This window comes from Rissa tridactyla, chromosome 20 (genome assembly GCF_028500815.1).
Source record: "Rissa tridactyla isolate bRisTri1 chromosome 20, bRisTri1.patW.cur.20221130, whole genome shotgun sequence".
Lineage (NCBI taxonomy): Eukaryota > Metazoa > Chordata > Aves > Charadriiformes > Laridae > Rissa > Rissa tridactyla.
Window position 1 is genome coordinate 7479800 of NC_071485.1, and position 26952 is coordinate 7506751.

Below are 26952 nucleotides of genomic sequence, written 5' to 3' on the forward strand. Positions count from 1 at the left end.
TTTTATTCGTGCCTTCTGGGAGCCATGAGGTTAAGAAAATTACTTAGATTTTTTTTTTTCCCCTTCATTTCCCAGAGTGTCTTTTGAAGTGAGAAATACACACATCAGTCCTAAAAGCACTGATCGGAGCCCTGCCCTATCTCACCCCTCCAAATATAACGGCTAGAAAAATTGCCAGCCAAGCTAAAAGCGGGGGAAAGAAAAACTAGTGGGGTGAGCGAAGGACGCTGTTAGCTCCTCAAAATTCAACCCGTGCAACAGGAATGGTTAGGGACTCAGTTAATCTGTATTTTATTGCCAGTTCTCTTCCTTGTCTGCCAGATCACCACGTGTTCCTAAGCCTCTTGGGTGTTTCTGACCATCACTTCCATTATTCTATGTTTTTGAAGTATGCAAGGATTGAGGACCCATCCATTTATAGCAGTCCAGGTCCGAGTCATTTGTAAGGAGTCAGATTTCTTCCTGGTGGGTAAGTCATTAAAAATTCAGGATTACTGAAGATGATTCCTGTTTGGGAATCCCATTTGGGAAAACATGGGTCATGTAGGAGGGTGTCAGTCCTGGAAAATTACATGACAGTCATGGCAACAGTCACCATCTCTGTTGGTAAAAGTGTAATGTGTACCCTGCATCCTAAATATCTGCAAAATTTTGTATTTTTTCTTGTATGTGAATCTCAGATTTGTTCTGCCTTGGGATTTTAAAGGTCATGTAATAATGCTAAAGCATCTATAGAATAGCTGCAACCTAGCTAGATTTCATAACATTTTTAATTTGTATTGGCTGGGCTTTTCATCTTTTAATCTTGCTTAAGTATAAGTGGCAAAATCAGTCAGAATAATTCTCTGTGTACTATTAATACTTGTCACTAGTTGGCAGTGACAATTCACTTTGAGCTCCAGTGAATGGGAGAAAGGACACTGTTCTGACAGGTAACAAATAATCTTTTTGGAAAAAAAAAAAACCCCAAACATAAATAATAGAAAACAGCTTGATTTATTTATGCTTTTCCATATCACAAAAGTAGCAAACAGCAACGCACGGAATCCCAGAGTGGCCGGGGTGGGAAGGGACCTCTGGAGATCACCCCGTCCAACCCCCTGCCAGAGCAGGGTCACCCAGAACAGGAGGCACAGGGACGCCTCCAGGCGGGGTTGGGATGTCTCCAGAGACGGAGACTCCCCCACCTCTCTGGGCAGCCTGTGCCAGGGCTCTGCCACCCTCACAGCAAAGAAGTTCCTCCTCGTCTTGAGATGGAACTTCCCATGGTCAAGTTTGTGCCCGTTACCCCTTGTCCTGTCCCCGGGCACCACTGAGAAGAGCCCGGCCCCGTCCTCCTGACACCCCCCCTTGAAGTATTTGTCAGCGTTGATAAGATCCCCCCTCAGTCATCTTTTTTCCAGACTGAAGAGCCCCAAATCCCTCAGCCTTTCCCCATCAGAGAGATGGTCCAGTCCCCTCATCCTCTTGGTGGCCCTTTGCTGTCCCCTCTCCAGCCGTTCCCTGTCCTTCTGGAACCGGGCAGCCCAGAACTGGACCCAGTGCTCCAGATGGGGCCTCCCCAGGGCAGGGCAGAGCAGAGGGGGAGGATGACCTCCCTCCACCTGCTGGCCACGCTCTTCTGGATGCCCCCCAGGATGCCATTGGCCTTCTTGGCCACCAGGGCCCATCGCTGGCTCGTGGTCATCCCGTTGTCCCCCAGGACTCCCAGGTCTCTCTCCACAGAGCTGCTCTCCAGCAGGTCACCCCCAACCTGTCCTGGTGCAGGGGGTTCTTCCTCCCCAGGTGCAGCACCCTACACTTGCTCTTGTTGAATTCCATAAGGTTTCTCTCCACCCAACTCTCCAGCCTGCCCAGGTCTTGCTGGATGGTGGCACAGCAATCCTAGACCCTGGGCTGAGCATGCAGCCAGTGGTCCCCAGGCCCCAAGAGGAGGAATTCTGCTGAGATTTGAGATGTTTCTCGCACAGCAGTTGGCAGCATTGACCAAGCCTTTTGGGAAGAGAGTAGGAATCATCAGTGTGTTCTGTGCACGTCTGCAGCTAATGACGGGGTGGGTCTAGGTTCCTTAACTGAATCTACTAATAGCAATGTGGACATGGGGACATTTAGTCTTTTTAGAGGATTTTATTTTTTTTTAAATGCATTTTACATACCTGATGAAGAGATACATTGTTCTTTAAATTGTTGTCTGAAGTGTGACTGTTTGGAAATTTTAAAAAAATTTTTTAATTGATATAGTATTGAAAAACCTTAGAACAATGGAGGTATGCGTTGGCCGTTGCTTATCAAATGTTTAGTATTTTTGATGCAAAAAAGACCAAAAAGTGGTCATTTTAATGAAATTATAGAGAGCGGGAAGTGGTTTTGGTTTTTTGGTCTTCATTGTCTTGAAGTTTATTTGGAGCTGGAGCCAGAGTAGTTGTGCAGTGAAAAAATAAAAAACACTTGGGAAGAGGGTAATTACAGTTATTAAGCAGTTGGCTAGTCTCCGCGCTTCTGCTGTGAGGCTTTTGTCTTTGCAGCGTCTACCTGTCTCACTGGTAATTAGTTGTTTAAGGCCTGAACCCAGGTCTCCCATTTAAAATCAGTGGAAATACTTTCCCTGAATCTTGCTATAAAGGTTTGATCCTTTAAAAGCCTTTGATTTATGGGGCTGCTGCTGGTTTCGGTGAGCATTCTGCCACCATAAAGCTTCCAAGGCGGGTCTCAAACTGTGGCAGATAGATTGCATGTTAATTCAGCAGCGGGTTTTGCCTTGTTTGTTTGGCTTTGTTTGGGGTTTTTTCCAGTGAATAGCTGGAGTGTTACTGTGCTTGTATTAAAGATAAGTACTGGAGTTCCAAAACAGAAAACAAGTCACTATCTCAAGAGCGACTAACCGCTCCTGCCTGGCCGATTTTGCAATATATTTAAAGAAACCTGATTTTCAAGAGAATAATGCATTGCAACCGTACATTTGCGGCAATAGGAGAGGCGTTCGATTCCCACCTTGGGTGCTTACAGAACACTTCAGGTTCATGAACTGGGTATTCTGGTTTACTCACCTCTCAGAAGAGGAGGGTTGTGTTCTTCATTTGAATATTATGAGAAATTTTCCTTCTTAAACATCAGGAAAGATGTTTTACAAGCTCATAGAATTCTTCAAAAGTCCTGACTAGCATAGCAGTAAATGCCCAGCCCTTAGACTGTGCAGAAAACAATGCTATGAATATAAAATTTACAGGGGGTCAGGAACAGGATTTTCAAATAGGTCGAATAGGAATTTCACTGAAAGCAGTGAAACCCTGTTTTCCAAGGCAGGTTCCTGCTGAATCGTTGAAAAATAGTTTCATTTAGGGTTTTTATTTTTTCAGTTAATGTTGGTTTCAGAAATCTGTAGTTCATTGCTGCAACTTTCCCAGATTTGTCTTTTAATTAATTTGCCTGCGTGATCTCTCACGTTCTAGACATCAGAGATTTTTCCTGGAATAAGGAAATATTAAAAAGTTATTTGCAGCCACTCAGTGTTTCCTCCCGTAATGGATTCTATGGCACTTAGCGTGCACTTACCTCGGTTTTTATCTCACTGTCCATCGCCCTAGTATCTGAGTTCTTCCCATCAAAAGTAAAATCTCTTTCCCTGAAATACTGATGATGAGAATGGACAAGTTGTTTGCTTTTGAAAAGCAATAAAGAGAAATCCAAAAAGGCAAAGCTTAATGAAGAGAAAGCAGTTGCATTTAGGAGAATTAGTGCTCACAAACCAAGCTGAAAAGATGGGAGTCGGATTTTAGATCTGCAAGAGATAAGGACTTTTTAATTCATTCATTTTCTAGTGTCATGGATTTTAAAGGGGAGAGCCTGTTTTTCCATTTGGTGATGTAACACAGCTGCTGGGATTTCTTCCAGGCAAATTGGTTATGGTGGGAATTACCATTGGAGCAGTGCAGGTCCCACAGAAGTTCCTCTCTCGCTAACACAACTTTCTTTTCATTTACTTTTCTGTAAGAAACCAGGCTTCTGGAGGGGCCCCGCTTGTAGCAGCAGATGGCCATTCCCTAGGTTACTGGGAGCGATGGTTACACTTGGTGTATCTGTGTGATGACTTTGAGGTTTTAAAGACCTCTGTTTTCGTTGCCTTTGGACCACGTTCTCTTATACCTGAGGAACTATAGGCTCCTGTGGAATTTATGGAGCATTTCAAAACCACGGTTTAAAAGAGAAGTGCCAAATACCGCTTTGAAGACACCTATCAATCTTTTTCCTTGTGAGCCCGGCGTTTCCAGTATCTCCGTATTTCTTCTGATAATTGGTGAGCTCGTCCTTTCAGCAGGTCCTGTAGGCTAAACCTGTCCTATCGTCCATCCTTTTCAGTTGGGAGGAGACTAAGGCACAGAGATACCGAGTTGCTTCTCTGAGAAGAGCACCCATGATACAAATGGCACTTGAACTCAGGTCTCCCGTTCCTTAGTCCTTTGAATTTAACCAAAGCTGCTGCTTTAAGCCAAGCCCTCTCTGACCTTTTCAAGAGATCTCAAAAGTTTACTTACCCCTAGGGGTGTTGTGAAGCTTAATTAACGTTTGTAAAGTGCCTTGAGTTCTTTGGATGAAAGGGCTTTGGATTATTAATATTAATAATAACAGATGAGCCCCTGAAACGTTCTAGTACAGTGGAATGAATTAACATGAAGCAAGCAATCAACAACAACAAACCGAACCCGTAATGCCGACATAGCCCTGGGCAGTGTGTCCGGCTGGTGGTCTGATAGATGTGACAGATGAATCCGCTGATACGCTCTTCAATCATTTCCATTGTAAATTAAACTGTCTCCCATGTCCTCAGAACAACGGCGTTTTAGCCAAAAGTAACCTGCAGCATTAATTTGCTTTTTTCAGTTGAGGTTGGCTTTTTTTAAAAAATCATCTCCTACAGGTCATATTCAGACGTGACGTGAGCCGATACATAACTTTTTGGGTACTTTTCAGGGACTTACATAAAAGGTGGCAGATGGGGCACCGTTCCCACAGTCACATTGGCTCATGTGCCCCAAGAGAGACTTATTCCATCTGCAGGGCTTTCACCACTGTTACCTGGTGCGTGTACTCACACGGGGGTGTTGCTCCTTCTGCACAAGTGTCACCAGGCAAAATGGACAAGAAAAAGAAGAGAAATGAAAGCACAGAGACCAGATGACTCCGCCAGTGCCTTTCAGTGGATCAGAGGAAAGGTAGGCTACAGGGTCCCAGTCCATGTTGAATATTCTAGGTATTTAACTATGGTATTTCAGCTGTTGTCACCTCCTTTTTTGCACAGGAGTGTAAAAGAATAATAGAATTATAGGATTGCATAAGTTGGAAGGGACCTTTGAGATCATCTAGTCCAACCATCGACCTAACTCTGACAAAAACCATCACTAAACTATATCTCTAAGCATACATATATCTCTAAGAACCCAAACATAACAGAGTGAAATCCATAGTGCCCTTTTCATATAAGTAGATATCAAACTAGTGCCCTTTTTGTATAAACAGATAAGCAAACTAGTAGAAAGAAAGCTCCTTCAGAGTTGCACAATCTTATTTTTTCTTTCAGTCCTCTCTTCCTTCTATCATCAAAATGCAGCGACACAATATAAATTTTTTGTATGTACATTACAAGCTGAAAAGCTGCCATAACCTCAGTAGATCATAGTAAAAATCTGTTATGTAGAAAAATAAATGAGGAAGCCGTAGGGCAGTTTTCCTCAGAAGAAGTATGGTAAGGAATGTGTATTTTCTTGGACCATTGAATTGAGTTGGATTATTAAGAAAAGCGTGTTAATGATTTATGCAAGGTTTTTGGAAGAGGCACTGCTGCTAAGATGCATGTTTTGCATAGTTTTGCATAGTACCTGTACCAAAGAGCAATCGGTACCGCTGTAACTGCCATTGGTCATAATGGAGAGTTTCACTCCATGGAAAATGCTGAAATTTCCGGAGAAAAAACTCTATTTGTTGTTGGAACAAGTTGAAATGTGTAACTGAATACAAACACCAAAATGTTCTTACACAGGATTTGCATGGGTGTGTGAAAGAAAAAGGGAACGGGGAAGGAAGGGACGTATGTATTTTATTTTCCAAGTAAATACAGTATTCTTCCTGAATTTCTGAGAGACCTGTTCTCCGGGGTTATACAAAACAGATAGGAATTCAGCAACCTCATTGAGAACTATTTTAGTCTTTCACCCTGGCAACTTTTGCTTCCCTGTGCGCAAATCCTTTTTGGGTTAGCATGTTTGGCATTTTGGAGGAGCCAACCTTGAATTGTACTGTTTAATTGAGGCAACGTGGATCTGGAGTGAAGATCTAACAATGGATGAACAATTACTTTTAACCTTCATGCCTCTTCTCTTCCCAACAATATCTGTATCAGCTCTGAGTATATAGTTAGCAGTATGCCTTTTTATCTTTTTTTAGGGCTGATTACTTATCCCATTGGCTCATTCTCATGTGTTTTTTCCAGTGCGATCGTGCAAAATCCATCATTCGCCTCGGTACGTTCACCTGTCCGTGTATCATTGAGCTCCGTCTCTCTGTGTGTCCTGGCCCTGACTCTGTGCTGAATAAGCTCAATGAGCTTCTTAGAATGTGATAGAGCAACACCAAAAATCATGTTTGCATGGGTAATATTTGGAAGAGGCTGAAGGTAGGGACACTATCTCCTTTGGTTCAAATAACACTAATTCTAGTGAAGGAGCGGTAAACGCTGCAACGTGGCATAAGCAACTGAAAAAGCTCTGCTTTGTATATTTGGGAAGGATTTATTTATTTTTTAGAGGACATGTTTATATCTCTGCTATTCTTATTGCCCAAGGATTGTTCTTGTTCATCGTGACTGCGGCCGGCAGCTCACTCTGAGGTGTGGAGAATGCAGCCCCCTTCTCCTCCCCTGCCCGTCGCTCCCGCTGTCAGGTACTCTGGAAGTTGGGGTAAATGTCCTACAACTTAACACCCATTCCTGTGCTTCGGAAATTTCTCGTTTCAGCCCTTCTGCCCAGCTCTTAACGGCAGAGCTTCACACCACGAAGCATAAATTCTTCCGTACAGTGTTTTCTGTGGTGAAATAATTTGCTTGTTGATGTGTTAGGCCATTTATTTAATGAGACAGGGCAAGCCCTCTGCTGAGGCATTCCACCACAAACTGATTGGAAATAAAGTCACTAAAGTGGTGTGGCAAAGTATTAAACCTATAATTATGGTAGCGGCCAGCTTTTCACCCAAGACACCGCTGGCAAACTTGTGGATTTCTTCACTCAATATAATTTCCAATATTTTTCTGAAGACCAGCTTTGATACAATGCACTGTTGTGCGTTATCTGTTTCCACAGCCTGATTTCATCTCCTCTTTGCATATGCAACAATACGTATGGTGTTTCTTTTCATATTATTTATTCCTTTTTTGCTATATTAAGGTTTGGAGCAAGTAGTCCAATTACTTGGTTAGGTTCCTGTTTTTGTAGGTTCTAATTCCTGCTGATAACGTCTTGAGATCTTCGATATTTCTTTTTTTCTTCCCCCCAAGTAAATATCACACTAGCTAGAGAATTCTTTTCCTTCAGCTGTTCTGTTAGAAACTAACCCCATTCTTCCTGCCTTTTAGCACCTAAAAATAAGAAATTTCATAAGGAAATTAAAAATGAATGCTGATTAGTTGTGATCATTTTAACTCATATTGCAGATTCCTTTGCTATTTTGCTATTTAGTTGACTTTGGCATATGTGTCTTTGAATTTTAATTTAGGCAAACATATGCCTGTTGATGAAATTGCAAATATGTGGCACCTCTTATTTGAAGATAACAGTGTCACTTTTTGCTTGGTTTTGCAATACCCTTTTCTGTCTGCTGTGATTGAGATGTAAAGAGCGCAGCATGGAGAGACCGAGCGTTCTGCCGAAAGTCAAGTAGCGTGTCTGGAGGGAAAGCCAACGGTCAGTGAGGAGGCCTCAAGGTAATCATGATCTTTGTGTAGGCAGAAATGCGAGGCTTCATCTGTATTAGGTGCGTTAGATACATAGATGCATTAGATGGATGCTTCCGTCCCACTCCTCCTTCTCTGACTTACCCTGCTGGTCTTCGGAACGGCTTTCTGCTCTTCCCATGGCCTCAACCGTCCAGGTACGACCATTTCCCTGTGCCCACAGTTACCCTGCCGTAGATGCACTCAAAAACTCCTCGGTTTGCTACTGATTTGCTCAATCTTTTTTATTCTTACATTAGCTAACATGTCAGCTTTTTTTTTCTTTTTATTTATCAAGTTTGTGATTTAAGGAACTTTTTTCCTAATGTATCTTAAATAATGCATATCAACATTTAACTTTTTTCTTTTCTTCTACTGCTGTACGAATTGCTACTGTAGAGCGACTGAGATTCCCTATAGTTTGATTTTATCCTGTCACAGTATGCAAACGCGCTTTTTCCTTCGAGGTCATGCCAATCTCCTTTATGAATTTCTATTTTTAATATGAAGCTGTAAATAAGTTGAACACATGCTAGAAAAAATGCTGGAAGTCACTTCAGTTATTATCCAGCGTATAAGCAAACTGCGGCAACTGATGTATCCAAAGATGCTTAAGATATGGGTTTATTTTCTACTGATTTGTAAGAATTATTTCATGTGTATCCATTAAGTGCCCAGCTCGGGACTTTAAGAAAAAGCTGGTCCTTGAGTTCAGCATTTTCTGAAGATCAAATCCAGCCACTTTTGTTGTTTGAAAGAATTCAGAAGTCATGGGCCCCCCTAAATAAACCCAAAACTCAGGCTGCTTTTAAATCGTCTTTTGACACCGATCCTAACTTCAGGCACTCAAGTGTTTACTAGTTTTTAAAAAATAATTATGGTTTGGAAAGACATTACTGTTATTTTAAACGATCCTGGCCAAGACAGATTGGATTTTAGCAACATCATGTTCAGAACAATCAGGATGATTACATGAATATCCAGTGTTCTCTATTTGAATATTAAATAGCCTCAGATTCAGCAAAGGATCTGCCATTGCGTTATTGGTAAACTGTTTTGTTTTTTTTTTTTCTTCACTTCTTACTATTCGAAGTGCGGTTGAAAAAAGAAAGTGGGCTAGGAGGTGTCTGAAGGCAGAAACGCATCCCTGTCCTTCAATTTTGTGGCAAATAATTGGGCCCTGAAGGAGTTGGCTGTTGCGTTGTTCTCGGGGCTGGAGCGTGTGTACGTTGGCTCCGTTTCTTAGAGCTGCCTCCCAGCGATGCGTTTTGGCAGGAGCCCGAAGGACTGAAGGATGCTCCAAGTTGAGGCGTCAAGTTAATGTGATCCAGAGCCCCAGTCAATGGAGATACCCGCAAGGGAAAAAAACTCCAAACACTTTAGTAAAATTCGTTTTACTCTTAGGAAGGTAAATTCACTGACAGGTTTTTGTCGTTCACCCTATCCAGCGTTGGCTACATGTCGCTCTTATTAGCCTTTAAACCTTTTAGACAAGCTGTTCCGCTCTACTAGTGTTATACACATACTAGTGTAATGCTATATCTACGTAAGCAGTATGCATTGGGTTTGTCGGGTTTTTTTGGTTTACTAGGGTGTTGCTGATTAAAATTTAGCTGGAGTACAAGGAAATCTTTCTAATTACTAATTTAGGAGTATATGTCTAATTTACGACAGTGATGGTGACGCTCAGGAGACCGGAGGGGTTGGATGGTCCATGCGGAGGTCAAAGTAGTTGTGAACAACTGAAGAGATACCCGCCGCTTTCAGGGGCGATGGACGGTACTTGGCTACTTTGGGCTAAATGGTTAAAGGTGTGGTAACATTTGCATTCTGTTCCTTGCCCTTAAACTCTGCTGCTCTAGAACTCAGTTTCCCTGTTTGTAAAATGATAGGAATTATTTTACTACTGTTAGACCATAGTAACCGCGTCCCTCCCCTGCGCAGCTGTTGTGGATCCTGGTGGAGAGACGTGCGGATCCTCGGTACAAATGGATTACAGTTTCCTGGAGCCTCAGGAGAATTCGGTTTTACTGCTCAAGTTGTGTTTGAAAACCGTGGCTCTAGACAAACATCTGTATGTAGCCAAAAGCAGAAAATGCTTGATCCTGTTAGAGTCATCCATTTTCTTCAGCGAGTCTTAGCCCCGCATGAGGATCCACTAGATAGATTCAAAATGTAGGCCCGTTTTAATGCTGAGACTTATAATAAATGGTGAACGTTATTATACATTCAGGTACTTTTACAAGCCTCTTTTCATGCAGTTCTTCCATATTTTCAAATAACAACACCCAATTAAGCACTTGAATCAGTGCTGCCCTCAGCAGAGATGTAATTAAGCAGGTGTTTAAATCCCTTGTTAAATTAGTCTCTTATATTTTTCTTTCCTAATCTACCATTACTATTCCTGTCCAGAAAAATAATGGGAAAACAAATGAATCCTGAAATCCTAGCTTTGGGCTTGTAGGGGTCAAACTATATCAGCCATGCAGAGTAGATCTATGGAATCTAATCAAATTTAAGTGAAACAAAGCAGATTTAAATAGAGGCTGCTGGATAACAGCAGTGAAAGGCAAAACATCGCTTCTCCAGGAAGGAAAAAAGTTAAATGGAATAAAAATCCACTTCCAAAAGGGCATTATGTGGCACTTTTCCCGACTAATGGCTTGAATGCTGTAATTCAGAATGCTCACAAAATGCATACATGGCCTGGCCATAAAGAGAATAGGGAAACAAAGAGGTTGCTAATTCAATTACGAATGTTATAGATCAAGCTCTTTACTATTCATCCAAATGGAAATTTACACTAAATAACATTATCATGAATTGGCTCAGCAACTTAATGGACTAAGACTCTCGCATCTAACAGATTGCCTGGTCCCTACTAGGTCTTGAAAATTGTCTCTCTTGTGGGTACCTTTAACCAACCCCAATATACTCTTGTTATGGAATAAACGGAATAAAGTCACATCATCATTTTCGTTATGTTCACTTAGCTAATAGATGCAGTAAATAGTTTCTGTGTAAAGTTTGATCCTGTCATGTTTATGGCTGGGGCAAGAGGTCTTTCAGAGGTCCTTACTTTTGGACAACTTTCCAGTGATGCTTGGTAAGCCAGGCATGCAAATTGGAGACCAGTATTTATTTTATTATATATTATATATTATTATTCTACAAACTGTCTCATCTGGGACCCTTGCAAAACCTTCTGGACCATTCTGGTCATAGAATCTGTTAGGTTGGAAGGGACCTTTAAAGGTCATCTAGTCCAACCCCAAGCTGATTCTTTTGGATTTCAGTACCATGTCTGTTATTTGAAATACTTCTGTTTTTATTTTCTTTGGTCCCAAGGCTGCTAGGAATTCCAGACCATTACATTAACATTCATTAATGGGGGTGTGTGTGTGTGTGCACTATGTATCCTGCAATCTGTCTATCAGAATTTGCTAATACTGTTTTTGACCAGAATGGTGATGAATGCACAGCAAGATTGACCTTAAGACTACTCAGGACTTAGTAAGGAGGAGCTTATAGCCTTAAGAACATCATCTATTGTGAAGGCTTATCTAAAGTAAAAACAGATGGGAGGGAAAGAGTGTATATTCATGCAGATGAATACGTAGATGGGCTGTACCGGTACTGGTTTATGTTGTAGCAGCTCTGCTGGTGCTGTGAAGTAACCTAAAGTTGAGCAAAGATGACATTTTCGTGTTTTAAATATGCTGTTTCTCTTGTGCTGGTTAACCATATTTATTCAGCTTGATTTGGTGGAGCGAAATGAATGGTTTGGTTTGCAAAGAGGCTCAGATTTCAAACTAGTATGAAAATTATATCCTGCGTGATGTTGGTTCACCCAAAAAATGAGGCTCGTCCACGGTTACTGCACCGACACTGAACTTCACTGTATTTCTAGGATAATTTGGATGGAATAAATTTCTCAGTGGGTTTCTCTGTTCCCACGATGTGTGATGCCCGTGGACAGCTAAACTACTTTCAAAAATCTGCTTTTGGATTTTGGTGTCTTCTGCTTTGGGAATCGACAAGGACTAGCTCTCTGAAGGCAGCTGGGACTCTTTAGCCTTGAGGAGAGAAAGCTTAGGGGGCTCTTACCAGCACGTTACCTGATGGGATGTGGTAAAAACCAGACTCTTCTGAGTGGTGCTCAGTCACAAGACAAGAGGTATTGGGTAAAAACTGAAACTGCCAGCAGTGTGCCCAGGTGGCCAAGAAGGCCAACAGCATTCTGGCTTGTATCAGGAATAGCGTGGCCAGCAGGAGCAGGGAAGTGATGGTGCCTCCGTACTCGGCGCTGGTGAGGCCTCACCTCGAGTGCTGTGTTCAGTTCTGGGCCCCTCTGTACAAGAGGGACATTGAGGTGCTGGAGCGTGTCCAGAGGAGAGCGACCAGGCTGGGGAGGGGTCTGGAGACCAGGGCATATGAGGAGAGGCTGAGGGAGCTGGGCATGTTTAGCTTGGAGAAGGGGAGGCTGAGGGGAGACCTCATTGTCCTCTACAACTCCCTGAAAGGAGGGTGTAGAGAGGTGGGTGTTGGCCTCTTCTCCCAGGGGAATAATGACAGGACCAGAGGAAATGGTCTGAAGTTGCGGCAGGGGAGGTTTAGGTTAGATATCAGGAGGAATTACTTTACTGCAAGAGTGGTCAGGCACTGGAACAGCCTGCCCAGGGAAGGGGTTGAGTCACCATCCCTGGAGGTGTTTAAGAAAGGTCTAGATGTGGCACTTCAGGGCATGCTCTGGTGGCAGAGATTGTAGGTTGTTGGGTTGGACTCGATGATCTCAAAGGTCCTTTCCAACCATGAAGATTCTATGATTCTATGAAATACAGGAAATTCCATTGAAATGTAAGAAAAAACTCTTTATTGGGAGAGTGGCCAAACACTGGAATGTATTTCCCAGAGGGGCTGTGGAGTCTCCATCCTTGGAGATACTCAGTTCCTCCCTGGACGTAGTCACGGGCGCTCTGCTCTACCTCATCCTGCCTCCAGCAGGGGTTTGGACTTGGAAGATTTCCAGAGGTCACTTCCAAACCACAGCTATTCTGTGGTTCTGAGATTTAAGAACCTAATCCATATTGAAAGGCAATGAAGATAAGCGGCCTAGGCTTTTAAATGGCTTTTAAAAATGAGACTCAAGCTCGTTAATCAGTTGCAATGCTGAGTGGAGGAGTAATGTAATACCCTGAAAAAAAACGTGTTCAAGTTCTGCGCACCCTTCAAAAAGCTTACACGTAAATGTTCTGGTGCTTGATGTGAAACACTTCAAAACTTTTTTTAGGATGCTTTTAAATCCCCCAAATACTTCCATTTGTACAACTATTACTTAACACTTATAAAATAGCCTTAATTTTTTTGTTAAATTTTGAATCCTAGATGAAGTAGGAAAATAACACATTTCTGCTTAGTTCCTTGATTATTAAATACAGCCTGTGAAATACTATTGATGAAGAGTTCATCGCTTTAAAAGGTTACTGTCCTAAAAATAAAAAGGAACCAAGCATGTGTGCTGTGCCAAGGCTCATTTCTTCTGCCTACCAGGGACAATAAACATGCGATTTGAAAGGTCATTGGTTCTTTTGTATGCTAATAAACAATTAGTATGGCTGGGGGGGAAGATGTGGCATCAGCTTCTTTAGAATGTATTTCTGAAGAAATTAGCCATTCATGACAAGTTAAGAATACTGAGGCTAACATCTCCTGGATGATTTCTTAGCCATCATTTCATTCCCTGAAAATATTGCTGTTTAATCAGCTCTGGCTAACAATTATTTTTCTCCTTGACAAGCACCTTCTGGGACTTCGGTTCCCCCCTGAGATTATTATTTTTTTTTTTATTGTAACATTTTATAGCTGATAAGGAAAAAGGATTTAGAAAAAGAAAATAACTGACTTTTCCTTCCAGGCAGTTATGATGTTGTATGCATACGAAATATATGTGCAGAGAATCTAAATTTGATGTTACTCCAGTCATTTTATTGCAGTGGTAGCGGTGGAGTTTCACACATTCTCGTAATTACAATCTTTCCCCGCCACCCCCTCACACACGCGCTGCTGCCACACAAAAACTGACCATCTGGGCAACATTTAGAAAGCAAAATAACTGTGATTGTGGATGGAAGCACCTAACTTGCTGAATGCCAGATACCGCACTTTAAATAGGACCCACAAAAGACTTGCTCTTCCTATTTCTGAATTGCTCAGGAACATCTGCAGGCTAGCAATCAATTTTTTTATTTTCCTAATCATTGGAAAACACATTTTAGACTTTCTGCAATGACTTTCACCTGTCCTGTTCCTTCACTTGGCTTTCATATTAGTTTCTGCCTGCCGTTTTTTGGATGCCAAGGGATATTCTCTTATTAAGTTTCCAGAATACAGGAACATTGAGTCAGAATATTTTTTTTTTTTTTCTGAACGGCAGAAAAGCTGCTGCTGCACGAACAAGCGTGACTAAGTCTGGTGGCTGGGAAAGCCGAGCGTGGTGGGCAGGTCGCTCTGAGCACGCTGGCTGCCTGCCGTCAGGATTCTTGTCAGAGTTATGTTGGGGTTGGAAGCCCATGGAAATCTGCAGCTCTTCTTACTCTCCAGAGCATCTGGCTGACCGTGTCCTTCTTGCTCTGTCCCCAGGCTTTTCCCGGCATCCCGCAGAGTCCAGCCTTCGCAGCCCCGCAGTCCCAGGAGGATTACCCAGCACAACCTTTCTCCTGGGCTCTGAGCATGGGGGCAAACAGGGTATGTATGCGGTGTGTTTTTTTCCTGGCTGTGAGGAGAGTTTTGTGTATCCTAATCCCAAATGGAGGAACAAGCTGTGTGTGTACTAGAGCTGGCCAGAGTGGGATGACTTCTACTGTGCCTGAGAAATCTCGGACAAATATTGATGAAAAGTTAGCAAACCCGCCTGGTGAAATGATAGGGCAGAAAACTTGCACGTATTCAGATGAACGTGCACACCTAGTTAAAGATGTCCCTGCTCACTGCAGGGGGGTTGGACTAGATGGCCTTTAAAGGGCCCTTCCAACCCAACACATTCTATGATAGGCGTGTTCAGTTGCATCATGGTTGTGATTAGTTGCATTTAGGGTCGTGATTAGGGGCACAGAGTCTAGTTGGAGATCAATGACAAGTGGTGCTCCCCAGGGGTCCTTACTGGGTCCAGTCCTCTTCGATATATTCATCAATGACCTGGATGAGGGGATAGAGTGCACCCTCAGCAAAGTTCGCTGATGATACAAAGCTGGGGGGGGTGGCTGACACCCCGGAAGGCTGTGCCACCATCCAGAGAGACCTGGACAGGCTGGAGAGTTGGGCGGAGAGAAACCTTATGGAATTCAACAAGAGCAAGTGTAGGGTGCTGCACCTGGGGAGGAATAACCCCCTGCACCAGGACAGGTTGGGGGTGACCTGCTGGAGAGCAGCTCTGTGGAGAGAGACCTGGGAGTCCTGGGGGACAACGGGATGGCCACGAGCCAGCGATGGGCCCTGGTGGCCAAGAAGGCCAGTGGCATCGTGGGGGGCATCCAGAAGAGCGTGGCCAGCAGGTGGAGGGAGGTCATCCTCCCCCTCTGCTCTGCCCTGCCCTGGGGAGGCCCCATCTGGAGCACTGGGTCCAGTTCTGGGCTCCCCGGTTCCAGCAGGACAGGGAACGGCTGGAGAGGGGACAGCAAAGGGCCACCAAGAGGACGAGGGGACTGGAACATCTCTCTGATGGGGAAAGGCTGAGGGATTTGGGGCTCTTCAGCCTGGAAAAAAGATGACTGAGAGGGGGATCTTATCAACGCTGACAAATACTTCAAGGGGGGGTGTCAGGAGGACGGGGCCAGGCTCTTCTCAGTGGTGCCCGGGGACAGGACAAGGGGTAACGGGCACAAACTTGACCGTGGGAAGTTCCATCTCAAGACGAGGAGGAACTTCTTTGCTGTGAGGGTGGCAGAGCCCCGGCACAGGCTGCCCAGAGAGGTGGGGGAGTCTCCGTCTCTGGAGACATCCCAAACCCGCCTGGAGGCGTCCCTGTGCCACCTGCTCTGGGTGACCCTGCTCCGGCCGGGGGTTGGACGGGGTGATCTCCAGAGGTCCCTTCCAACCCTATGGTTCTATGATTCCATGGTACAAATAGGAAGTCCCAAGTTAGCAATAGCTTTGTCAAAAGTACAACATTGACTAGAGTCAAGGGGAGGAATACTGCCAGTCTGGCACATTATCTTCTGCAATTACTACAACTACTGCTCAAGACAAACATTGGAAATAATGATCATTATCTTTTGAATAGTTTCGCGTCTCCTTCATTATGCAGCTCCTTTAGTCCACAAAAATATTTAGGTACTTGAGTTAAGTAGACTTCACCTTTTGTTTGTGGGAGATGCTTGTTTAGGATCAAAACAGCATCTAAAATATCTTTAGCTGATTCTGTTACATTGAAGCTTTCAGTTTACAATTGTATGTCGATAGTACAGGGGTCTAACTTCTCTTGCTTTTCTTTGTTTATTTTTAATTAACTTTTTTACTGTTTTCAGCACACAAAGTAATCAAATTATGGCAGTTAGAGAACATTAGTGAACAGAGATACAATCCTCCATAAAGAGTAAACAAGGGAACATTTCTTAGGCAGGGTTTGCCCACTCGCTGCCATACGTGAAAGCACGACATTGCACGAAGGGCATGACTGATGGCCCATAAGCCACCAAAAAGAGGTAAATGACTGGGAGGAAGAGTCCCTCATTAAACAGCATTTTGTAAGTGAATTGATTTGGTAAATGTGATGTGCAAGAGATGCAAAGAAATCGTTCTAAGTGCCAGAACTTACCCAAATCTTCATAATAAAATTTGAATTTAGATTTCATTTATAAATAGATTTTAAAGGATTAATACAAAAATGAACAGGCTGTTGATTTTCCATCCTAGGAGCATTTTTGAGATTGCTGAAAGTTTGTGCATGAAGACAAAGCAGATTTTCAAACTTCTTTTAAAGCTGGAGGGTGTGTGGGAGGGCAGAGACCTACACATGGAGGCTTGACCAGTTTCCATCCCCTGAAGATCCTGTTGATCCAGGCGCTCCTCTGGCAGCAGGAGGCTGAACTGAAGCCCTTCTTGAACTTGATTTGGGCTGCTTGGCTTCTACGCTCAGTCTCGCTAATACATGCTTATTAGCTACCTTAATAAATTGTTATTTATAGGTTTGAAGACTAGAAGAGACTATTCAATCATTTTGTCTGACCCCTTTACAAAGGGGGTCACAGAATTGGCATATTAATGTCAATTGATTGCTGTAATTAAGGGATCGAATCAGTGAAGACATTGCTTAGAACTATGGGTTATAGTCACAGCTAATAACTTTTTGAGATGGACTACTCCTGATGCTGCCAGTATGCTAATAAAATCTGTTTATCATTGGTAAACTAGTCCTAGAACCTCTTTTTAATGAATAATTCTTAAAGCGAATTCAGAGATGGTCGAAGGTGGCCTTTAATTTGGATTACTCTATGTGCAGTTTAAGATAGCCTAGGCCTTATTTTAAATGAATTACTCCCAAATCTAAGTGAAATCAGTAAGTGCTCATGACCTGCAGAGCCTCCAAAGACTAGGCACAGGGTGCTTTGTGCTGTACAAGCACTAAAGAGTGACCTGAACATCTAGAAATAGAGATGGAAAATAGAGAGAATTTTCATCCTGAGATTTTGAAATTTTAGTTAGGGGAGATACTTAGGATTGTATATGACACAAAATAGTTTGCAGTGTGTTGATTTGTCTATTATAATAATAACAGACAATATATTATAATAATATAATAATTAGGATGAAAGTTTTGAATTGTCCAGAAACAACTTGATCCATTGGATCGTTCTTTCTATTGAAAAGTCGAGTTAAAAACTTTTCCTGCTGCTCTGGCTAGAGGCAGCCTGTGAAAATGGATTTATGCTGTTCTCATATATATTTCCTCAGCATTTATGACGCTGGCAAGGGTCAAGCGTGCATGGGAGTGCGGTGCCGGACAATGCGTCTCAACCTTGGACATCTGAGGGAGCTGTTTCGACGTTGAGAGGTCAGTTCCACCTCAGCACTTGGTTTAATTCTGGGTTCCTTGGCTGAGAATGACAAGAGCTGCTTAAAGTGACGAGATGTTCTGGGGCTTTTTTTATATATGTCAACTGGGAAATCGCCCGAAACTACCGTGTCTGATATAGGACATGTAAAAGCTCTCTTCCCTTTAACTTTCTGCCTGACCCAGATTTGAACTGATGAGCTAGTATTTAAAACACTCGGTAATAATGACCAACCTCCACATTATCTAGAAATTATAATTGAAAGACAACTACTTTGGGTGCTTACTCACAAGCCTTTTTTAATGGGGATTTGTCTCCTGATCATGTGTCTGTAGAATTTAGTTGAAAACCAAATGCTGTGGAAAATTTACATTACACCCCTGAGTTTCACGGAGCAGAGAGAGCACTTTTCAATTCAAGAGTGAGCTGCAAATCTTAAATAAGGCAAAGAATTCATTATTTTAATGATAATAATTTACACTTGCATGGGAGCTTTCATCCAAGAAAATATCATGTTAGAATGTTCCATTCGTAGTCTCTCAAAGATGGAGTAATTTCACCTTGGTAAGTAAGTGCATTATATTTTCCTCCGCTTTTTGGGAAGATAAAAATGAAGATTATTATAATTATGCAGTTGAGTGTTTATTATAGAAAGATTTTGCATTTATATTGTAGTTTTCTTAAAATCTGAATGTGGTTTTGAAACTCTGGTTTAAACCTGTCAATGCCCCTATTATGTGAAATTGGTCTACTGCTGTACACTTGGGGAAACTGAGGTAATAACCTCCTGGGTCTGTTCTGTTTCTTGGGGTTTTTTTTGGTTTTGGTTTTTTTTTTTTTTTTTTCTATTTGAAGTAAATCGAAGCAGTAAGTGGTTTGCAACTCTGGAAATCAGGTGTCGTTACCGAGAGCAAATCTAGTGGTCCAGCTCAGCTGCGTCCTCAAATATAAGATCTTTTCTCGGGAAAGGGACTTCTCATCTGCTTAAAATGAAGCATCTGCGGCAGCGATGAGTTGAATGCAGAGGGTATGACAAACGCTTTGTGGAGTTGGAGGGCAAGTCTCTGGCAAAACTGGGGATGGGTGGATGGAACTGGGCACCTTTTATTCTTAGGGCCTGATCCAACACACTGCATCATCCGTGGATATTTTTTCCATTATTTCAGTCAAGCCCTTGAGATATTCTACTATATGCAATGCAGCACATCTTTCTTTTCTTCCCATACATGGTAAATAGAGTCAATTTTGGCTCTTTTGATGTGTAATAAATTCCCTATACAGAAGCTCTGTTTTCTTTCAGTTATTGTCTTTTTGGAGGCGCCACATAAATATACAGAAGCCTGTTTCTAATTTTATCTTTTTTTTCTTATGCAATTCTCTATGCACTATTTACTTGTTTAAAAAATGAAATTGCTTGCTTTTCTTTTTTCCTTTCCCAAAAAAGCTGTGGGGGACCTTTCCCTTAAACATGTGCAAGCAGCATAAGGCAGACCAATAACACAAAGTCAAAGCCATTTCATAGAAAGTGTTTCAGAAATGCTAATTAATCTAAACGAGCTTAGAAAGCATTTTACAGAGAAAGTATCCAAAATACAGGACGGATTGCAGGATACATTCCCTAAGTAATGTATTACTGCAGTGTTTTGTTGCTGGATTTGTGCATCGGTTTTAACTACTAGTCTTGATTATGTCATAAAAAATTCATAGATTATTATTGGTGGTTTTTTTTCTCTGCCAGTAATCTACTTTATTAACTGGTGGTTGAGTGACAAATTTTGATCAAAAGTAAACTTCTAATGTATTCCAATTAGTGGATGGTTATGTCATTATTATGTCTCAGTTTGTCATTCTCCGCAGCTTTAAAAAAACCCCAACATTTTGGCTCTGCAAAGCTTAGAAAACACTCTAATGTCACCACTAAAGATAAAACTGTTAAAGCAATTTATCATTTCAGTCCCATTCTACTTGGCAAAGAAAGAAATAATGTTTTCATTATTTATTTTCACATGCACATTGAGTAAATACATTTAAAAAACGCCAAACTGATAATGTGGGACTACGTAGAGGAATTCATTCAGCACAGTAGTATTTAATGGACTGGGTTAATGGATTTGGGTTTGCTACATCTGGAGAAACAGGGAGTAGTTTTTGTTCATATTTTCATGAGGGCAACTGAGGTACAGCAGTGATTAAAGGCAGTATTTATTTATTAAAGACGGTGGTTACTCAGCAGTGTGTAGCCACTGGCGCAGGGAATCGGCTCTCCAGTAGACAATTTGGATTGTCTAATGCAGTGGGATTCTGTTCCTTGATGAGAACTACAATATTCCACCGATTGTCCAGAGGTATTCCAAAATGCACGTCACCCAGGAAATCCCAGTGTTGTACGCTCAGGCAGATTTTCCCTCTTTGGAAGAACCAATTTTACATCTGAATGTTTAAACCACTGTCGCAGGAAGATGGCCGATTGCCACCTCAGAATTCTTCCGCCAAGTAACTAGGGAGGAGAGCCTTAACAGTTCGAGGAGGATATTGTATCTCTTTGTCAGCAAGCAGCGTCTGTCAGAGAAACCAGTCTGTTGAATTCCAGCAAATATCCTCAGTAATATTAATCCAGAGGCCGAGGTTCAAGAGGGACTTAAAACAAATATGTGGACATAACATTAACTAAAGCTCTTCATTACTTGCAAGATAAGTTTATTTCTCCCTATCCCCACTTCTTTCCTTGCTTTCTTTCCACCAGTGCCCTTATTAATGAACTGTGAAAGCTGACATTTCCAATAAGGAACAATTAAATCTGAAACCAAATTAAATGAAATCATTCATTTACAAAATAATAGCTAACTAGCATGAGGATGGTGAAAAATGATTGCAAGTCATGGGGAAGAAAAAAGGAGTAAATTAAGTCTGACTACATTAATGTTCTTTAAATACTTTTGCTGCTCAGAAAATTAAATGGGAAACATCTTATTAGCTATCTTACAGGTGAGGTAGCAATGTATATATTCAGCATGACAAGTATTACAGAACAGAAATCCTTCATAGATGTCAGTGTAAGTATATTCTTAAATTCTTAACTTTCAGCATCCTTTTCTTGCAAAGGTACTACAGCAGCTCTGGAGCAAGGAATGTGATGTGGTAAGCGCATTTAACCTTATAATGGTAATGAAAGGCAGTGATGATGGCCCTTCCAGCCTTCGAAGTGTTTCAGCAGCACTCTAAGGCTTTTTGATCTAGGTAGTAGGCACTGTCTTTGCATGTTAGAGTTGAATGTACTTAATGCCATCGTATTTTCTCAGCCCCAGTGAAAGGAATTTGCTGGGTCCTTCTCTATTTCAATAGTGTGGACAGTGCTGACAGAATAAGGGTAGAAGCAAGAACTCACCCCGGGGGAGTTGATTCAGCAAATTCTGTGGACCGTCCTCCAGATAGTCCACAGCCTTTTTTCCTGTTATACTCTATAAGGACAGAATTCACTTGAAACCTCAGTGTTCAAGGCTTCAATACGTCTGCCTCATTTTCAGGGTTCTGATGGCTTTACGTGGATGTCGAAATTTTTTTCTTATTTGAGAAACTTCAGCAAAAGAGATAAATTTTTGAGCTAGTAATCCGCAGCTGATGCTAGGTTATATCACATAAAATCCAGCCGCTCGCGCTTGTTGCTCTTGCAGTTGGATTTTTCAGGCTGTCCGTCCAACATACACCCAACACGCTGATCCCTTTAAAACCAAACCCAAACAAGATATGCAAACACTGTAGGAACACAATGGAGAAAACCCCACATGTTGCGTGATTTTAAGGGGATGCTGATTTGCTGTGACCAATGCCAGCTTAAGGTTTCCCGTGCTACTTAACACATTTTTATTTTTAAATGCTTTTTTTTATATCTGTGAATCTCTGCAGGCTCCGGTTTTGCAATCAATTATTCTTTAGGGAGCTTTTTAGAATTCTCAGCTCTTCCATAAGAATTTGAGTTTTACTTGAATTAAGCTAAAAAAACTCTAACTTTCTTGCATACATTCTCCACACCACACCCCCCTTTTTGTGTGTGTGTGTTTTCTTTTAGTTTCGTTTTTGTTTTGTTTTCCCTAGGATGAGGAATATTTGAAAAAGAGAATTGGAAAGAGATTGGACCCAGGCTGAAAAAAGCATTGATTTCCTCAGTTATACTTAAGGCCCTTTCCTTTTGTAAAACAAATAACCTGAATAAATACGTCAGGGAAGATTAAAACCTCATTAAAAAGTGTAAACAGAGTGCAAAGAAGAAGAGAGAAAAAAAAAAAAGCCTGGCTGAATTGAATAATGGTAATAATAAAATCACTAAACAATATTGCTAGTTAAGTCCTGTTAAAGTGAATGTACCGTTGAGATGGGAAGCAGAGCCGCTGTTATCTAATGCTCAGGACGGAGATTTCTTTTCAATAATTTGATAACATTTTAATGAATAAATTAATAACATTATCCAGGAAATGGAGTTCATAGATAAAGTCAATTCCTCGCCAGTTCCCAAATCTAATCAGAGGAGTTCTGTTCGGGGATGGTCAGCAATGATGCATGTGTTCAGCAATATTTTTCCCTGCCCACCTAGAAGGAGACACAACTGCTGAGGCCACCACTATGGCACTGCATGCATAAGAGGTTTACTTCATAATATTAATGCAAATTATGGCTTTAAGGCTGGCAATTATGCATTTTTATTTTACTGAGGTGAGCAGGATCATTGCATATATGCTTTAAAAATGCTGAAGAAAACAACTCTATCTTCTTTTTCAGTGACGTACTTTTAAAGACAAATTCACAGAAAAGGAGAAATATTACTTGTTACAGGGGAAGCACTTTAGCAGATTTTGAGAACAGGATGAAGTTGTGTTAACGTATTGCCAATGCATAAGATGTGTTCTCAAGATATTTAATTTAAATGTGTAAGGGAGGGGAAAGGGAGTGGAGGGAAGAAGTTAATGAAGGACAGGGCAAAACGAGTGCAGAGAAGCAACGTTTCCATAGCAAATGGAAGAATCAGGAGCAGGATTTATATTTTTGAATTTAAGGTAAGATTTAATACAAGAGAAGGACTGGAATCTGACTTAGCGCAAGTTCCTTGTGATTATCACCTTTGTTTCACTTTCACGGAAGACTGCAACAGTAAATACTGTAATTGTCTGCCTGGCCTTTCAGTCAAGATCAAGCCCTGGAATTTTAATAATAAGACCTTTATTCAAGGCTCCAGAGATACCTGAGATAGTGATGAATGAGCTTGTGTGCCTTCACAGCAGAGTTCTGTGTATGTGAAGGTGCTAGCTTGAGTGCCAGAAAGAGGATAGCTGTTAATAGTTCACTTGCACTTGAGCTAATTAGCCCTCGTTCTTTCTTTTAGCTTATGAAAGCATTGTGTGATTCAGACAATCTCTTGATGCCACAACATGATTTATAAGACAGTGCCCCAACAGCACTCATCATTTCAACAGCCCACCTGACATCTGCAGAAAAACCCTCTGTATCCTTTTGTAATAACAGGATGTAATCCTCATCCTCTCCAAAATATTTGTCAGATAGCTGCTCTTTGTCTAATAATCATCCACATGCTGTCAGACTTCTCCTATTTTTTTCTCTTCACCAGGTCTCCCTTAATAATACTTGACAGACCAAACCCAGGCAGTGCATCCAGGGGTGTCAGTGAAATAGCAGGGCAGAAAAGATGGGTCTTGCCATGGGACAACTGGAGCAAGGACCCTGCTCCAGTGCAGGAGGAACCTGTCGCCGCGGATGCAATCCTTGTGACCGATGGCTCTTGCGTGGTTTGCTCTTCGTGAATGCGCTCCCTCATGCCATTCCCTCAATTCCTTCATGCACAATTGTGATTCTTAAGCTGTAATGCTTAATACAGAGCATTACTTCAGTCGATCCTGAAATTTCCGTAGTATTTCTGCCCTGATTGAGGAAGGTGTTTTCCACTTAGTTTCGGTGCTTGAGAAAGCCACCTGGAGCCTCTCTGTTTAGAGCACCTCACAAAGGCGGGTAGCTGCATTTCATACAAAACCCAGGGAGGTGTTCCCACAGAACTTGCCCAGGATTACAAAGATAACATGCTTGAAGAGAAGTCAAACGCAGGTTTAGGTGTTCCTCTTCCAGAGCTTCATCTACTCAATCACATCTCCCAGACCTTTTACATACGATGCCCTCAATCCTCCTGATAAAGCAGTCCACTGCAAAATGCAGTCATCTTGTATAATATGACGTATAGCTCTTCACTGGGAGTATTGTTTTCTTATTCCAGAGCTTAGAAAAGTTTGCTTTTTGTTCCTTCAAATGTGTTTAGTGTGAAAGGACATCCGAAGTCACTCTTTCCAAGCTGGGCGATCTGTACTTGCCTAATCATATTGTCAAGTATAGCAAGTTCCCTGCCTCGGGGTGAGGGTTCTGTTTATAAATAAAAGATATTTATTTTCCAGCCCTGGTTAAGTATATTAACATAAATGCTGTTGTTATACTTGTGCCCTGTAGATATGACTAGTTCTCTAGGGAGACCAAGAGAGAGAAAGGCGCATCTAATAATTTGTTTTTCACTAATGACAGCAATAGATTCACCTTGATCTGCTTAACGGTATTCATTTCCTGCTAATAAATCACTATATTTAAGTTTATTCCAGGGGTTTATATAGATTGCAAGCTGCTCAGATTAGATTAGCAAGACGTCTCACATACGATCCTGCAAATGGATCAGTCTGTGTTTGAATGATTTTCAGTCTCCTCTAGGTTAAATTTTATTAAAATTATTACTCTGCAGTAAAGTGCATTTAAGCAAAAGCTCAAAGTCTTGCCAGCATTTGAAAAAGTATTGCAAAACAGAAAGTTAGTTGATGTCTTTCTTTCTGGGGCTGACTGGGTAACTAAATTTTGAGACCAGCACGGCCTGCTCTGATTTACTTCACCTGTTGGAGCCTGCCAGGTGGTTTTGTAATTGCCAGGGCCTGCCAGGAGAGGGGCTGCGTGAGTGCACAGGCGCCATCTTCCCTTCACCGCCTTCAGCTGCGCCTTGGGGCTGCAGAATACACCACATTCCTCTTCTCTGCATTCGCAGGTTGAGCCTGCAGAAAGAAAATGGAGCCGGGTACCAGAGCCGCTGAGCCTGACCGGTGGGTGTTTCCTCATGGCTCCGAGGGGAGAGGAGAGGGGTTGGGGCTCGGCGTTGTGTGGGAGCCATTCTGGAAGAGGAGAGTGTGCTGCTGGGGGGGCAGTGAACGCCCTGAGGGGGAGGCGGCAGGCAGGAGCATGTGTGTGTTTCATTTTGTGACAGAAAGGAAAACTTCTGTAAATTACTGAAAAAAACCTGTCACAAAGAGGGAGGGAGAACCCTCTTGGAGTGAAAAGTACGAGGCTGAGTGTGGAGATCTGGGTTGGGAAAGGTTTTGAGTGGTAACTTCATACAGTGGAGGAAGCTTGTGTTTTGGAAATGCTGGACAAAATGGCGGCATGGAGGAAAGGCCGAAGGCTTCCTTGCTGCCTGAATTCATCCTCCCTTTGGAGTTTGGAAGCCTTATACCAGCCAAGAGCTCAGCCAGAGCTCAGTTTGGGCAAAGCCATTGTCATTTAATGAGAAACAGGGTCAGACTGCTTCACCGTGGATTTGTCTGAAAACAGTAAATACCAGCACTGTGAAAGGTAATGAAAGTGGCTGTTTTTCATACAGGCCCTGTGCAGCAAAATAGTGGCTCTTCTCTGTCCTATTGCTGCCTTGGACTTCTTCTGTTAAATGTTTCTGTAACTGAAAATCCTGGTCAGCGTTACTAGTTTCTTACAACTCTTGACATAAACTTAACATGCTTTTTGTGTTAAATATTTTATAGTTCATTAGCGAGGAAGTTTGTTTTCATTTTAAAGTAAGTCCTTAATCCTGGTGCTAAGGAAACCTCAAATACTTGAGGTAGAAGTCGTTTCCTGGAACAAGAAGGCAAAGCAACACCAAACACTTTATGTTAGTAATAGAACAAAAACTAGCATTAAACTCATGAGAAGTTCAGGGCATAGCGCCGGTGGGTAAATGAGATGGATAGAAGGTACTGCCAGCACAAACTATTTTGGAGGAAGTCGTTCTGTGTCTTATATGTAAAGTGGCAGTGAAACACTGGATGGGAAGAATCATCCCCTGTACTAAAAACTAGTAAAATATTTAGGAGGGGAACAAAAACCCTGTTCTGATCTTTCATAAGAGCTAATTAGGAAAGAAAGTGATTGTACCATTTCGAGTTGCTTGCACAAACTGAGTAATTCATGTTACTTAAATTATGGTAATGTTCCAGCTTATACTGGGGATATGTGATAATAATAGTAAAAACCCTACAAAAAGTAGCAATTCACTGATGGGAAATTTTTTTCAGCTTGTCTTCGCAATGCGGAAAAGGAAGATGGTTTTGAGCCAGAGGTGATGTAGAATGATGCTACTTGATAAGGTAAGACCCTCTTTGTGCAGAAGAAAACAAATGAGTTTATGCCTTCCGGAGTCTAGAAATTAGGTGGCGTTTCATGTTGCTTTTTAAAAATAGATGTGGTCTGCAGGACCCAAAGAGAAGTATTTATTTGACTGCAATTAAGAGAGGTCATTCTAGTTTATGAAAGAATGAGATATACCAGCTTTTGTAGTTATGAGGTTTATTTATGCACACTTAAAATCATTTTCGCATGTTAATGCTATTTTGTGACTTCTGTGAACATGTCCTCAGCCAGAGAAGTTCTGTGGGATGTCTGAAGAATGGATCTGCTGTTAATTATAATGAAGTGTATCTGAAGTAGTTCAAACTTGAGAATGGCCTACTAAAAGGGTTGTGCATTTTGACGGGTGTTGGCAAGATTTGGCTTTCAGACTTTGTCTGGATTGATAAGAAGAGCAATTTTTCAATGCTAACTTTTACTTATCTTCTTGCTTCAACT

The 26952-nt window shown here is 41.8% G+C and overlaps 1 protein-coding gene across 10 annotated transcripts in view; it reads left to right on the plus strand.

Moving 5' to 3' along the window:
* The window catches only part of LRRTM4 (leucine rich repeat transmembrane neuronal 4), a 487149-nt gene that overhangs the window by 129059 nt on the left and 331138 nt on the right, over positions 1–26952 (plus strand). For 8 of the 10 annotated variants that reach the window (XM_054180794.1, XM_054180792.1, XM_054180805.1 and 5 more), the window contains 4 exons: positions 14618–14722; positions 17927–18026; positions 25106–25160; positions 26403–26474. The gene's annotated coding sequence lies outside the window, so the exon portion shown is untranslated. Of the gene's footprint in view, positions 1–14617; positions 14723–17926; positions 18027–21041; positions 21081–24831; positions 25161–26402; positions 26475–26952 lie in introns of those variants that run through there. The other 2 variants (XM_054180799.1, XM_054180797.1) reach the window with 2 other exon arrangements.